Here is a 15,374-nt window from a genome sequence, read left to right on the forward strand (position 1 = left end):
ATTGAAGTCTTGAGAAAAAAAAGGCATGAAACAGGGACACCGGGGATTATCCTGCCAGCCCTGGAAATACCAGGACTTAAGATAAGTGCCTCTTAGAGTTTTAGAGCTGCAAGTTTATCAAAGGAAATCCTGCTTCTTGCTGTGGGGAAGGATGCAGGGAAACCTCTTGCCCAAGAGATGGTCCGGGGTTTCCCCGGTCGGGCAGTGGTTGAGAGTCCGCCTGCCGATGCAGGGGACACGGGCTCGTGCCCCAGTCCGGGAAGATCCCACATGCCGCGGAGCAGCTGCGCCCGTGAGCCATGGCTGCTGAGCCTGCGCGTCGGGAGCCCGTGCTCCGCAACGGAGAGGCCACAGCAGTGAGAGGCCCGCGTACAGCAAAAAAAAAAAAAAAGAGGTGGTCCATTCAGGAAATGTCAATCATTTCAAGAGTTGTAGATATATTCCTGGTTAATAGGCTGGCTAGGGTCAATGAGACAAGATTTGAAGATGAGGAATAGTCCTGACCTTTAAGGGAAGGACTAGTCTGCAAACTGTTATCGATCTGCAATGAGATAAACACAGAAACTGAGAGTAAGCATCTAGAAGATTATATAGCAATTAATATAGTTGTGATCTCAAAGTGTATGATCATTTTCCTAGTAACTTATTTTTATTATATTTTATAAAATCATCAGGTCCCAATAGAATTTTTAAAAATCTGGTCCTTCATCACAGGTAATTTGAGAAGCACATGTATAGAGAACTTCCGAGGCCCGTCCGCCAGAAGTTGACCCTTGTGTGGAAGGAACACAAAGGTGATCTGTCCTGAGTGTCTGGGGATGGGGGATGGGTAGGAGGAGTTAGTAGGGATTCTGCTAGTTTAATAACCCAAAGGGTTTCCTTGGCTGGAGTCCAGCTTAAATTTCATTACCTATGGTAACCCTCATCACATGCTTTTTTCAATAGAAAGAAGAAAATAAACGTACCCTCGGAACAGTGTTTCAGAAAGAAGGACCAATCAGTGTTATTACTATTTACTGAGTGGTAGGGCCAGAATTTGAATGCTGGCTGCCCCCAGGGCCTTTGAACATGTTGCCCCTTCCACCTGGCAAGTGCTTCCTCAACCATGTCCCAGTACCACGATGACTTTCATGCTTCCTCTAGAATGAAGCTCATGCATTTATGCTTCCAGGTGCCTCTCTTGCTTCTCCCCTCCACTCACTCATGTTCATTGTTCCCTGTGCTTCTCTTGCACGGCAATAACAAGAGCACTAACTGTGAAATCAATTGTTTAATTTCTATCTTTCCGAAAAGTGTGAGTTTCCAGGGGGCAAAGACCTAGTCTACCCTCTTCACTATTTTGTCCTTATAGCTTAGCACTGCTTGGCGCACAGTGGGTGTTCCACACATATATAGAGCAAAGGAATAGGTAGACAAACACATGAACGAATGGGTCGATCAATGTATACCAGCCTCTTCCCCATAATTAGAAAAATGGTCTCTTTTCCCACGTTTCTGTCTCTTCCACACATAAATCCTGGCTTTGCCAACACTGAAAGAGAAGAGTCAACTAATTCCTTCGTACTGTGCTGACACAGAAAACCCGGCATGGCTTGCCCCCACCCCCAGCCCCATGCTCTCCCCTCTAGAGCATTTACCAAATGGTGAGCGACAGTCAGGATCATTTGCTATCATAAAGTAAATTTGCAAACCTTTGTAATGTACCAATCCAATTTCCTTTGAAAAACATACACCCAGATAGTCTTTAAATCCTGAACAATGTTTTGTTTCATTTTGCAGATATTTAAGAAATGTGAAGCAGGAACAGTTAATAACAGAAGGACCACAGTGGCCTCTTGTGTAAAGCCCAGAGTGCTGTGCTCGTGTGCGCCTGCATTCACCGCCATTAGTGATAATAGGAGAGAGGTGCATAATGGGCGTTACTGTAAATCTATCCAGAGGATAATATACCCCTTCATTTAAAATAGCTGATAAAGTATGAATAAAGGCCTCTCATCTTTACCACTTCTCATTTCTATTAAGAAAGAAATTACAGAACATTTTAGGGCTCTAAGCTAATTAACTGTGCATATGGATTTGGAGGGCTGATGCTTTGTGCATAATAGGTTATTCCTGAATCTACATTCAGAGGAGGCTGGAGCTCGGGTCTGGGAACCCTGGACGTGATTGAACTTCAAGGTGCTGGCTCTGACTGGAAGAGGTTGTCTGCTTACCTCTTGGCAAAGGAGAGGAATTGCTAAGTCAGCGGTAAAGAGGGAAGAATTGAAAGACTAAGGCAAAGAAGAGAGCTAGAGAAAAAGAGATTAAATCCTTTGAAAGACTTTAAAAGTCTGCTGCATTGCCTTCGAAAACTGACCACATGCTGGACAACCTGGAACTTGCTCATAGCGGTGATTCTGCTGCAAAGCAGACTTCTCAGAGATCCTTGATATGAAAACTGACTATGTTTAGAAAGCAGAAATGGGCACAGAGAGAGAACAAAGAGTTTTGATTTAATCTAAACATATAGAAGATATATACCCTTTCTACTTGCTATATTGTTTTTTATTTATTATTCACCTACTTCTTGACGTTAGCCAGACCCTCTGGCTAATGTTGACATTAACTGATGTTTGGTCTTTAGCTGTGACATATGTAATTAACAAACAAGATAAATATACGGTTTGCCCTTCTGATAGAAGTGGTGTAATTAAATATTTTTCTGTACATTCCTTCCTTAGGGAGATATTAAAACAACAAACTGATACGTTTCCAGAATACAGCAAAAGAGGCAGTTTCTATGAAAGCTACTAATTCAAAACTAAAGAAATTATTTGATATGAACCCTTAGTAAGCACTCAATGGAGATGTGTTCAATTAAGTTGAACTGAGTTGAAAATTCAAAGAAATCACTCATATTCAATTCAAAGCAGTGCTTTTCAAATGTCAGGAAGTTGGAAGCTACGCTTTTATTCACAGTTCCCGTGTAGTTTGAGGGAAAAAAAGTATTTGTCTTCTGTTATTTCTTCTTCTCCCTTCTGTAATTAGATGAAGTTTATATAGTCTTGTTAAGACAGTCTCTTTTGACATTACATGAACAATATAAAGCAGATAGACCTTTTTCAAGAGAGGAATAGGAAAAAAAGAAAAGAAACCTCACAGAACCTTTGGATTTCCAACAGGGCCATGAATGACAGAGCCAGCTTCAAGGACAACAGACACCCTGACCACTCAAGGCGGGAATCAACTAATTTCTAGCATTTAGTGGTTTCACTTCTGTGATGTTTCCTTCTCCTCCCCTACCCGAAATCCCCGACCCACTTTCTTTTTTTTTCTTATCCTTCCATATGTTCCCTGGAGACTTCTTGATTTTAGGGCAAAGCAGGAAATCTGGAATATTTCCAGCCTGAAGGTGACTTGCTCTACCCCTGCTACATAACTCGGCGGCTTTGCTCCTCAGAGTTGGGGTTAAAGGACACGTGACTCCAAGGCATGACTGTAAAAAACGCCCATGGAGCAACAGGGAGACTCATAACACTGCTTTTTCAAAGTGCAATAAAACACCCAAACGTACCAGGAGCTAGTGGGCCCTTGCACATGACAATTAAACATTAACAGGCCCCAGGGCCCTGGGAGCAGGGCCCAGCAAGCCTTTGAAACCCTGTTTGCCAATTAAACAGCGGCTGACATGAGCGTCAAGGTGGCAGGGATCCAAAGCAGAGATAGGAACGTCAACCACTTCAGGGGCATTCATTAGCTCCCCAGACATTCCTGGCGTGGCCTGTTTCTTTACTATTGCCAAATCCACACCCTGCTCGGGAACTCGGGGGCTCTGAGAAAGTTTACTCAGATAAGCTTATTATGGAAATAGCACTTTGTCACCTTTTACGACTCACTCCTTGTTCAATTATCTTTTATCTGTGTAGAGTATTTGCCAGCTCTCTCAAGGTTCCCCGGGTTGAAGGCATTGGACTGAAAGCCCCGCTGGGGCTGCAGTGGGGGAAGGCGAGGTACCACTCTGTGCTTGCCTTTCTGGTCCAGGAATGCCGGCCTCTCTCCAGAGCTTTGGAAACAGCTAGGAGAACACAAGGAAAAGATCCTATGTTTTCTGATCATGGGGAAACGACCTCCCCTTGAGACAGAGATTTAGGTGCTCTGTGGCCACACAGCCCACAGAAATAGGAATGAAATGTCATTTTGATGATAACGGTGAGCCTTGACTGTGTGTCACCAGGGTTGAGTGCTGGGCAGGAAACTTCACCCTTTCCCCACCACCAGTAAGAGGTGCCTCTCTCTCCTCACTTATCCGTAGCTCTGGAAACAATGCAATTGAGGTTTTTATCGATGAGCTTTAGTCAAATCCCAATCTTCCCCACCCCCGCTATTTCCTACTGAGTCATCTGAGTCTATCATTACTGTGATTGCACCTTGTGTTCTAATGCCTTCAAATTCAGTGCCTTCCAACAATGAAGTCATCTCAGATGCCAGGATACAGGCTGCACTTTTGCTGCTGTGGTGGTTTTGAAATATGCCCACAAATTCTTTGATACCCCTCCCATCAAGGGGTGGAGATGAATTCCCCTCCCTTGGAGAGCAGGCTGAACTAAGTGACTGACCTTTTTTTTTTTAAAGATTTTTTTTTGATGTAGACCATTTTTAAAGTCTTTATTGAATTTGTTACAATATTGCTTCTGTTTTATGTCTTGGCTTTTTTTGCCCTGAGGCACGTGGGATCTTAGCTCCCTGACTGGGGATCGAACCTGCACCCCTTGCACTAGAAGGCAAAGTATTAACCACTGGACCACCAGGGAAGTCCCTGAGTGACTGACTTCTCACAAACCGAATGTGGCGGAAATGATGGCATGTGACTTCTGAGTGTGGGTCATAAAAGACATTGCATCTTTCCTATCACTTGCTCATGGTGGAGCCGGGTGCCATGTCATCAGGAGACTCAAGAAGCACTGTGGAGAGGCCCACGTGGTGAGAAACTGACACCTCCCATTAATGGCCAGCAAAGAACGGAGGCTTCTAGCAAAAGTCATTTAACTTTAGCTCAGACACAGATCCCTGCAACCCCAGGCAAGCTGGGCTTTACTTGTCCCAGGCAACAGCTTGACTACAGCCTCATCTGGACCAGAACTACTCAGCTGATCTACTCCCGAATTCCTGACCTACAGAAACTGTGAGATAATATGTATTGTTTAAGCCACTATTGGGGAGTAATTAGTTACGCAGCAATGGGTAACTAACAGACCTGCCTCAACTTGTTGCTAAGAAATTCCTAAAAGATCCCAGGGCAGAGAGTCGAAGATCTTGAATTCTGCTATCAGCTTCATCATGTACAGGCTGTGTGACCTTGGAAAATTTACCTACGTACTCTGGACTTTCGACTCCTCTGGGGAAACTTGCCCTTCTTTCCTCTGTAGGTAGGAGAGTCAGATGAAATATTTTGAGAAATCAAAACTTCCCTGGTATCGTAATTGTCCTTTTATCATGCAGAAGTTCAGCATCTCAAAACAGTCCACCCCCATCCCTTCTCCATGTCATGGTCCCAAACCACAAACCCCACACACACAGGGCAGTGAAGGAAACCCCTTTCCTTCATTGGATGCCTTGTCTGGTTCCTGCCTGGGACGACCAAAGCAGTGCCACGTTCAGAGCAAAGATTAACTGAGAAGGTACCATATTGACCCCAACTGGGAGGACCATGGCAACCAGACTCTCAGAGAAGGAGATGACCACATAGATCCCTTCAAGGGACAAAAGATACAGAGATGCCAGCTGGCTCCATGCTCATCGGAATGGAGGCAAAAGCTGCCCAGTCTGTTAACTCGGATGGTTATTTAGCCTCTTCAATATGACCTGTTTCCATGTTGTCAACTCTCCATCATCCCGAACAGCCATCCCACCTTCAGCCCGAATATCAGTTAACCAAAGACACATCAGCATCTAATATGTGCACTCAAGGGTACATGGGGCATTCATGTCAAGGTTCTGAGGAATGTTCCAGGCTGAGGATGCCAACAGCCCAGGCTCTACCTTCTTCTGGATCTGGCTCCCCTTCACGCCTTCGAGCTTCAGCCAAATTAATCATTACTCCTCAAATAAGTAGCCTCCCTTTTGCCCCTGTTTAGACTGTCCTCTCACTATTCTTATTATAGAAAACAAATCTATGTGCATAACATACTCAGTGGCCTATAGCACAATGTCATTTTGGTCCTTCTTCTTTATACAGGAACCCAAATTATTTTCAGAAACTCACCCCCTCCCAAACCCCCCCCATCCCCAGCTCCAAGAGTAAATCCTAGTTGGTACAAGCCAATCAGGGTCATCTCTCTCTTTGGTAATCTCACTAAACCAAGTGATTGGTTTAGTATCAGACATGTGATGCAATTCTGGTCAATGAGCTATATAAGGGAAAATTTGCTGCAGGAATTCGGGAAATGTTTTCCTTGCTCCTAAGAAAGAGGCAGAGAAAAAGAAGGTCTTATTCTTCCTCTGGGTTTTATTGTGCCACCTGGATTTTGCTCCTAGAACAGCTGTGTCATGGTGATACTATCCAAAGCTCAGAGCTGGACACAGTTGAGAGTAACCACAGAGAAGCAGACCTGGAGCCCTGGTAGCGAGGTGCCGTGAGCCTGCTCTCCTGATGCATCTTTATTATATGGGATACTTGTTTTGCTGTCAAAACCAACTTGAGTCAGGATGTCGTGCTCCAGATAAACGAGGCTTCAGGGCCAGCGCAAACTTCACTTCCTCTAAGATGCCTTCATAGATGCGCTCACTCTTCAAGGCCCTTCTTGCCTTAGAGTTTCAGCGCCACTGCTCGGTTGACAGCTCCTGTGTTTGTCGCTGAACTCACATGGTTTGTGCCATCCTTCAGTGCATTATACTCACACCCACCATCGCCATCCGCCACACTGAGAGCCCTAAGGAGAGTGCGTAGGTTACCAATGTCTGTGTTTCCCATTCCAGCATCCATCCTGCAAGTGAATACATTTAATCAAGCCCAGAGGCTTTTGTTGAATCATCGCCTAAGCCAATGGAATCCTTGCAGTTCCGTAACTTAGGAAGGCACATCAGCGATTCCTCACACAACGTGTAACCTTTGTTCTAAGGTATTGCCATCTCTGCCGATTTAGAGAAATAGCTAGCATCAATGACCTCATTACAAATGGGTGAATCTGGTGACAAAGCCACTATTGGTTATTTTTTTCTTAAATCTGTGAATTGGAAATTATGACATCTACCTCAAATGTGGTGAGAACTGAATAAAATAATGCGTGCAAAACCGTAACGTAGTGCATGGCATATAGTCAGAGATCAACGAATAGCAGGGGTTTTATAGCACGTAAGACCCCTGGATAGCATGCGCTAGGCCAGATCTAGCCAAATCAATTGAAAGGGAGAACCCGTTCAAAGGAATCATACTAAGCAATGAAGTATCCAGGCCTTTGCTAAGAAAAGAGATTAATTGTGGAGAGAAACTGAAGCTTTTTTAGATGACATGGAAAGCTGACAGGTGTCATTGTCCTGCTTCTTTAGAGCTCCAAGTGCAGGCAGAGAGAGGAGGGAGAAAGTGTGTTAGTGTTTCTTCCCTTGACTGTGGTTCTTCACAGACTGTGAAGTCCTAGGAGAAGGATAGAGGCCCCCTTCATGTCTGACTCTACACCACATTTCTCAGACTGCCTGACCACGCAGGCTCAGAAAAGCGTCCTGAAGTAAATTGTTGTTGCTCTGATCTGCATTTCCCCTTCACCAGGCCAGTTTGATGTTCCGCGTTTAATCGTTTAGTTTAATAAATTTAGAAATGGTAGATCTCGTAGGAAATTGAAACAAAATGAGAAAGGTTCTGAAATATGCATAAACTTTAGATGTTTCTCTTTAGCTACATTACTCCAAATGTTTTTCAGGAGTGAATTAGTCACTGCAGGCAGAGAGACGAGAGAGAAAATATATTAGTGTTTCTTCCCATATGGAATAATATTTAAATACACTGAAGACCCCCAAATATGTGTATGTCCCAGCATACCTCTGAACCAGTTGTTCAGGGGATCACTTGAAAAAATAATCTAAAGAATAAAGAACAGTTAAGAACATACTGGACAAAAATATTGGAGGTATTGGACCCTGTGGAGGTAAAGTACGTATTCAATTTACAGATTCATCACACTTTATAACCAAACTGGGTAACACCTACAGCTGAAAAGGAATATTACAAAACCTTTGTATTAGGGCGTTTCTTACCTTCTATTTGCAAAGAAAAGTGCTGGAGTAAAACTTAAAGTTTATTAGGGGTAACAGCTCATGAAAGAGTTTGATGAGTTTGAATTTTGAGTGCAAAATTCAAAAACTTAGAAAATTCACATATATTTTTTTCTTACTGTGATAGTTTCTATCAGCTGTCATGGCTCAAAACAAGACTCCTATGGGAGTCTTTCCTAAGACCATAATGTTAAATCCAACCCCATTTGTTAAATATACCACTCCTTCCCCATGGGGTTGTGATGCTCTTTTATTGTGTGCTGCCATCTGCTTTAACGCCATAGCTCCTCCTTTCTGTTAAGATGTTAGTTGAGTCTTGCATCAGCATCACATGTTTAATTTTTTTAATGAGAGTAGCTACAGAAGATTTCCTATCTGGAAGCGAAATTCCTCTACATTCTTTTACTTAAAAACAACAATTTAAAACAAACAACAAAAATTTCAATTATTTATCTGTTTATTTGCCAGATGATTTGTCAAATTATTTTACCAAGATTTTTGAGAGCGTTATGGAATATTGGTATTGTATTCAATCTATAAATCAGTTTGCAAAGAACTGATACCTTCACGAAATGTACTCTTCCTGTTACAGATTACCATATTTATTTTTTCATTCGCATCTTCTTTTATATCAGTCAGTAACATTTTCAGTTTCATTATTTTTTGGTTCTCATCACATTTCTTATTTAGTTTACTATTGAGTGTTTTATATTATTTTGCTTATGAATACACTAATTTCTTATTATAGCAGGTTTATTGATGAAATATAGAATTTTCATATAATATTAGATAGTCTGCCTTTTATTGAACTCAATAATTTAAAAGAATTTTCATTGATTATCTTTGGTTTTCTAGGTAAATAATTGTATTGCCAGCAGATGAGAGCACGGTGCCCCTTCCTCTCAATACTTTTCCCCTTAATTCTGCTTCATATGCTATCGTGCTGGTTGAGTCTGTCGACTTCCCTCTACCTCCACCACCACCATCACTTTTGTCCAAGCTCACACCAAATCCTATCCTCATGGAGATCATAGCTCCTTAACATGTCTGGTCTACTCCCAGTACTACACCTTGGACTATCTTTTCAACATGAAATGACCACGCCACCTCGATCTATCACACTACTTCCCACCTCTCAAACTCCAGCTCTGCTGACCTTCGGCCCCTCCTATACTATGTCATTTCCACTCACTCTTCCATGGACTCTTCTTTACTTAGTAAACTCCTAACATCGTTCCACATGTGCTCTGTGCTCACTTTCCCTGGGAAGGCTTTTCTCTGTCAATGTTCAAATTACATATGCTCGAAGTATCCATGGAGTTCTCTTTTGTGACATTTACCACCCATACAAGTTTATATATTGCATATAATTATTTAATTAATATCTAGCTATCCCCCTTATAGACTGCAAGCTCCACGAGGCCAGGTGCCTTATCTGTCTTTGCACACTGTTTTGTCCCCAGTGCTTAGCTCAATACGTGCTACGTCATAAGCCAGGTTGATTAAACATAATGCACAATATCTGTAAAAAAGTTATGTAATAATTGTGATAGAGGGCATTTTTATTCTATTTCTGGTTTTAGAAAGAATGCCCATAGCATTTCATCATTTAGTATGTTTGCAGTAAACGGTTGATTTTTACATTCTCTTTTTCACGTTAAGGAGCTTCTCTTGGGTTCTTAAATCCTTACTGTCTCTCCACATGGGGGCTCCTTCTCAGGGCACTTCTCCCAGGTCTCTTCTCTGTCCCCATTTATGATGCTTTGCTTTGGGTACACACACCTCCCAGGAGGCGATCTGTTGCTAATCCCCTTCTGCCACTTGTCTTTCATTTTCTGACAATCATAGCCTCTCACCAGATAGTAAATTGAAGCCTCTGATTAGGACAGTGGACAGCAGCAATGCTGCAAAAAAAGTCATCTTTTTTTTTGAAATGGGTTACCTGAAAAATGAGCATCAGAAGAATGGCGGTGTAAAACTGTGGTTGTTGACGGTTCAGACGCTCACGGTCTAGCCCGTGGGGAGGCGCCTTGTGGGTCTCCATCTTCTCCCAGGACCGCTGCATTGATCTTCTTCAGGGGCAACATCTGCCAATTAAAAATCATGATTCTCAATAGAAATCGAAAGAAAAAAAAAAAAATCATGATTCTCAGTGTATCTGCCAAGTGTTGTGGCTGATGGAATTTCTTCTCAGAGTCTCACTACCTTTTTTTTTAATTGAAGTATAGTTAATTTACTGTGTTGTGCTAGCCTCAGATATACAGCAAAGCAATTCATATTCATACATATATCAACATATTTTCTTTTTCAGATTCTTTTCCATTATAGGTTATTACAAGACATTGAATACAGTTCCCTGTGCTATACAGGAGGTCCTTGTTGTTTACCTATTTTATACTTAGTAGTGTGTATATGTTAATCCCAAACTCCTAATTTATCTCCTCTGCCCCTCCCACCCTGCTAATTCCCTCTGGTAACCATCGTGAGTCTATTTCTGTTTTGTAAATAAGTCCATTTATATCTTATTTTAGATTTCACATATAAGTGATATCGTATGATATTTGTCTTTCTCTGTCTGACTTACTTCACTTAATATGATAATCTCTAGGTCCATCCATGTTGCTGCAAATGGCATTATTTCATTCTTTTTTATGGCTGAGTAGTATTTCATTGTATATAGATACCACATCTTCTTTATCCATTCATTTGTTGATGGACACTTAGGTAGCTTCCATGTCTTGGTTATTGTAAATGGTGCTGCCATGGCCACTGTCTTCTTAAGGTGAGATTTTGAGAGCCTATGTGAGGTACTGTTAGGTGACATTTTGAAGCAGAAGTTTTAAAATAATTTCTAGAGCCATGACTGCCCCCCCTTAAGTCGGGGGCAGGGGTGGGACACAGAGATGGCTTCTCAAATAACCAAAAGATGCTCGCCAACAAGTAGATATTGATGAGGGAAGTTGAGAAAGACTGAAATCTCTAGAAACCTGGGACTTAAGTCTGGGAAGGGACGAAAGGCAGGAGACTGACTATGCAACTATTATGCTCTGAGAGTCTTCAAATCAAGAAGCAGATGGTAACCACAAAATCTCTCTTCTCCAGGGCTTATCAACATCTCACTTGTGGAAAATAAATATACAGACTTGGTTGTGAAATTGAGTCCCTATTCCATTAAAACTCTTATCACATCTGACCATTCAAAAGCTGTGCTCCTGGATAGTATCATGTTGGCCCTCATTCTCACCAATGCTGTGAAGAGCGCTTTGGCGTCATAACAGTGGCCAACACCAAGTGATTCTACGCTCTTTCTGTTACACTTATTGTAAAAACATCATGGTGGATTTGGTTCAGAACAATACAGCGAATTGTTCCCCCAGGAGAAATTTCTCCTTTTCTCATTTCTAGTGCTTTTCCTGAGCAGCTGATGTACGTTCATCAGGTGGGATTGAATTGCGTGACCGATCATACTTTCCCCTACACTGGCTACTGGGAAATTCAGAGTCTAAACTGCAGCTCAGCATAAATGTAGGACTTTAGAATATGCAAGTGGATATGAGCATTTCTATTCTAATTTTACAAGGTTTATTGTGTTAGCAAACATGTACTTTTAATGGTGCTTCATTTTTTATCTTGTTCTATTATTTGCATATTTGTACCACAGAGCTTTTGGAAAGAGATTGGATATAAGTAACAAATAAGTTAAGAATCATCACACTTATAGCCCTCCACAGTAGAACCTCAACTATAACTGGAGCTCAGTCGATGCCCAGAAACAACTTATAAAAAAAGAGAGAGAACTACCAAAAGCACACAGGCTCGTGACTGCCCAGCTTTGCTTAAACGCCCCCAGGGGCATGATGCCTGCTGCTTCCCTGATGCCTGGCTCAGAGATTGAAGATGACAGTTTATTTGCTGAATGAGTGTGTAGAAAGAGTATAGCCCTCTATCTGGTGTTAGTAGTAAGGGCTTGAAACATTCTGAAAACAAGAGCGTGTTCTTCACAACAAACTCAGGTCTGCACAGCCAGTCCCTTCAGAAGGAAGGCAACACCCAATTTTCCAGGCTGAACAGATGGGCTGTGCTAGGACTCTAGGTCCAGTAGAGATTTGGCAGTTCTAGCTACAAAATCCTTTTTTAAAGGAAGCATAATCCAAATTTTATCATTCAGATCTCCATGAAAATAAAACAGGTGGGAAAAGCAATTTTAAGCTACTATTCTCTTATCTTTGTTTAGCCAGAAGTAAGATAGCATGTTCCTTTGGCTTTAGGTCATGTTCAAGGTCTCTCTGTGGTGCACACATCATCCACAGACATTGACCCCTAAGTGCTCACAAGTAAGAAACCTGCCAAAGAACACCTCTCTCTACCAACTTGGTGAATAAAGCCCATCAGAGTACTGTTATTTGTTCATTGGACCAACATTTGTTGACCACCTACTATACTACCCTCGTGTGCCAGCTCATGTACTCTAAGATGTAAATACAGATTTATAAAAGATTGTCCATATGCTTGTACTTTCCCTCATTTTGTCTTTTGAGACCCTATGGGTTTTAAATGGATCAATTGTAGATATTAGGACATGTCTGCAAGTAGAATCTATGCAGTATGGTACAGAGGTGTTGAAAGTGAGCGGCTTGCCTGGGAGATATATTCTTCTGTTCCAGGGTGTATTCGTCATGAGAACTAGATTCGCTGCTATAATATTAAAACCAAACATGGGTTAGCTCAACACAGCCATAGAATTAAGCCCTAGTAGATATTGGCTCAACAAAGTGAAAAGCTGTTTCTAGCTCACGTAGGCAGTCCTGGGAAAGCGAATAAGTTCATGGGGTTTCTCTCTTTCACTTGGCCATCCTGGCGTCCAGAACTCCTTCCAAATTGTTGCTCTGCCATCCCCAGAGCCTCATCATGATCTGTGTTTAGCCGGCAGAGGGGAGAAAGCAGTAAGGGGCTCAAGCCAGCGCATTGCGGGGGTCAGGCCCAGCAGGGACACACAGCCATTTGCCCACGTTGCTTCAGCTGTCACTCAGGCACATGTTCCCAACTGCAAAGGGGACAGGAAATGGAGTCCAGCTATGGTTCAAGCAGAGGAAAATAAAAATGTTGATGAACAGACATCAATCTGTTCACTGAAAGCAAAACTAGTTCCCATGAGTGGAAATGAAGGGAAGATGCATTTGAGCTCAGTAAAAGGTGAACCCGCTTCATTTTAAATGTCTGACAGCACAACACGTTGCACTGCTGTGATCACTCATCAAGCCAAGATGACATGTCCACCATGGCAGGGCTGCTGTGAAGATCCTTTCATCCTTGGGTACAGACTGTATTCACAAAATCGAAGGGCCGGCACTGGGCTCATAATGACTCATGGTTTAAAGAGCTTATTTTTTATAAAATATCACTTTATTCAGATCTCCACTCAAATGTTCGCTTCTCATACAGGTTTCCCCTACAGCCTTTCCTGACAAAGAATCTCCAACACCCTCTGACATCTTACTTGAACTTGTCAGTACCTGAATTTATATTGCAAGCTATACGTGCTTGTTTATGGTCTATTTCTCATTCTGATTCTGGAATGTAAGCTCCTTGAGGGCAGGAACTTTGATTCTGCTGTTAATGCTATTTACCAATGGCTAGGACAGTGCCTGGGCACAAATATTTACAATGTTTGTTGAATGAATAAATAAATCCACAGAAGATAAAAGTGGAAATGTAAAGACTGTAAAAAGTATTAACCTGCAGCCCCTTCTTCCCATAAATTTAAGATCAAAGAGTTAGAAGAACCCAGAGCTCCTTGAATTCAACATCCTCATTCGTTTGTTTGCACTGTCAGTCCAGACACCGTTTACTAAACACCTACTATGTGCCAGGCCCCTTGTGAAGCACTAGAAATACAAAGATGAATAAAACCGTCCCCTAATCGGGGCAGTAACCAGAAGTGTGTAGGTTTCTCCAGGTCAGAGTAAGTGTCACACTTTGTTACCACTTGTTCTTTTTTTTTTTTTTTTTTTTAATTGGCTGCCCTGCGTGGCTTGTAGGATCTTAGTTCCCTGACCAGGGATGGCACCCGTGCCCCGGGCAGTAGAAACATGGAGTCTTAACCACTGGACTGCCAGGGAATTCCCTTACTGCTCGTTCTTCGTCCATATTCGTCTTCAGCTAGAAGCTCCATGAGCAGAGCAAGCGTGTCTGTTTTGTTGTTAACTGTGTTTTAACACCGTGCTTGCAGCATGTCAGTGTGCAACCCTGCTTTGTGGAAAGATGACAGAAAGAGGAGGGCCAGGCAGGGAGCAGTGGAGAAGAAAAGAGGGAGGTGGGGCAGGAGGGAGACACAGCCCTCCCTCCCCTCAGTGAGCCCACAGACCAATGATTTCAAGTTATAGGTGAGAAGAGTGATGGACAGTGGGCTTCACACTTCCTGGTGGCAGAGCTTGGTCTAGACCGTTGTCCTTGTCTTCTGCTTGAACACATTCATACTTCACAAGGTGACATGAGACATGAACCATTTCACATGCGTGCATGTGCGTGGCCGTGAGTGCACGAGGATAATCACACACCCTAGCGAACACGTTTCTTGCCAAATGATCTTGACTTCTGAACAAAAGTTGCTGTCCTTTATGAAATGAGTGAGGTGACCGACTCGAAATGGCCCCAAATGACATTGAGAGACTGCCCTGTTTCCTCTGCCTCATGGTTGCTGTAACAAAGTACCAAAAACTGGGTGGCTTTAAACAACAGACATGTATTTCTCACAGTTCTGGAGGCTGGAAGTCTGAGATCAAGGTGTCAGCAGGTCGGTTCCATTGAGGACCCTCTTTTGGGTTAAAAATGGCCATTTTCTTATCAGATCCTTGTATGACAGAGAGCAGAGAGCTCTCTGGGGTTCCTTTCCTAAGGGCACTAATCCCACTCATGAGGGCTTCACCTTTATGACCTAATTACCTCCCCAAAGCCCCACCTCCTACTACCATTACATTGGGGATTGGGATTTCAGCATACGAATGTCTGAGGGACACGGACATTCAGTCCATGACAACAGACATTATCTTCATAGAAATAGGTGTGTGCCTGTGTGGGATTGTACAGTCCTCCTTTAAAATACTGCATTCCTGTGGGTATAGAAGGATGTG

Source organism: Aethalodelphis obliquidens, unplaced genomic scaffold, assembly GCF_003676395.1.
Source record: "Aethalodelphis obliquidens isolate GAN/ISIS:26980383/991018 unplaced genomic scaffold, ASM367639v1 scaffold12, whole genome shotgun sequence".
In the NCBI taxonomy this organism is placed as follows: Eukaryota; Metazoa; Chordata; class Mammalia; order Artiodactyla; family Delphinidae; genus Aethalodelphis; species Aethalodelphis obliquidens.